Below are 1,414 nucleotides of genomic sequence, written 5' to 3'. Positions count from 1 at the left end.
AGCAGGAGGACTTTCAATCTCTCAGATGGCCTCTTTCAGAAGCACAGGGCATTCTGGGTAGGAGGGGTGGGAGGAGCATAGATGCCAAGTCTGCCAGGGCAGAGCTCTGCCTGCTTCTTACTCAAAATGGAGGAGCCGGTGGGAGTGGGCATTTTGGGATAAATCCAGCTTAGCTGAAGACTGCTGGGTATACATACTCCAATGGCCGTGGCAGTAAGCAGATTTTCATACCTCAATTCTTAAGTTAATTTTCCTATTTTGTTCCCTGAATGCCCCACTATGAAGGCTGCTACATAAATAATTTACAGCCTAGTTATGTTCCATTTATCTACTATTTATTATTTAACCTCTTTAAGTCTCAATTAAGCCTATATTTACAAAATTGGGAAAAAATTTCCAACTCATAGAGTTGTATACATACAACATAACACATACGTTAGATATTTGCCTAGAAACTGTTACGATTAATAAAAGGTTGTGTTGCCACATTTCCTTTGACTTTTGTTTTCCTCCATACACTAAGGTTCTTTTATTAAAAAATGTGGACAATTGGACTCTTTAAAAAATGTTTTCATTGATTTTAAAGCGAGTAAGGGAGAAGGATAGACGTAGAAACATCAATCGGTTGCCTCCTGCACGACCCCTACTGGGGATTGAGCCCGCGCCCTATCAATGTACCCTGACCAGGAATTGAGCTGACCTGTTGGTTCATGGGTCTACTCTCAAAACACTGAGCCACACGGGCTGGGCATACTTAAAACCAGAGTACATCTTACAACCAATGTATACATTCATTGGGGGAGCTTTCTTCTTTTTTCACTTCCCGGAGCTATTATTAAATCATCAGTGTGCCTCACACAGCTCTGAACTTTATTTCCCCTCAGAGAAGACTAAATTCAGAGGTTGTATTGTACGTACTAAGCACTGTATTCTCAAACTATTAAAAAGTAAGTGCTCAATAAATTTTTTAAACAACAAATGACTGAATGATAACCAAGGAACTAAGATATTGTTACAAAGAGGCACAAAGTCCAAATTAGTCTACAAAATTTACTAAGAGAAGTAACTTGATCACACAATGCTTGATATTCTGAGACATATAACTGATGTAAGAGTTTTTGTTTATTTATAACCCACCGTATTAAAAAAGAGATGTAAGATGGCTCACACAGATAAGAATAAATGAAAAAGTATGTGAGAACTCAGAGGGAGAGAAAAAAAGACCCAAAACAAACAAACAAAAAAAACAACAAAAACAAAAGGGTATGGACTTAAAATGAATATGGGCTTAAAATGAAGCCAGGAAAGAGCAAATACATAAAATTCTATAGGAATCCAAAGAAAAGAGAATTCCTGAGGTTTAGAAAATGTCAAGAAAACTTCCCTGGTGGAACTAGGATTTGCCCTGAAGTAC

General features: G+C 37.8%; 1 long non-coding RNA gene across 1 annotated transcript in view; it reads right to left on the bottom strand.

The window, feature by feature from the left end:
• Positions 1-1,414, bottom strand: part of LOC107182394 — a 4,402-nt gene that overhangs the window by 1,679 nt on the left and 1,309 nt on the right. The gene's annotated exons all lie outside the window — the stretch shown is intronic.

This window comes from Myotis davidii, unplaced genomic scaffold (genome assembly GCF_000327345.1).
Source record: "Myotis davidii unplaced genomic scaffold, ASM32734v1 scaffold235, whole genome shotgun sequence".
Classification (NCBI taxonomy): domain Eukaryota; kingdom Metazoa; phylum Chordata; class Mammalia; order Chiroptera; family Vespertilionidae; genus Myotis; species Myotis davidii.
This window is presented reverse-complemented; position numbering and strand designations above follow the sequence as displayed.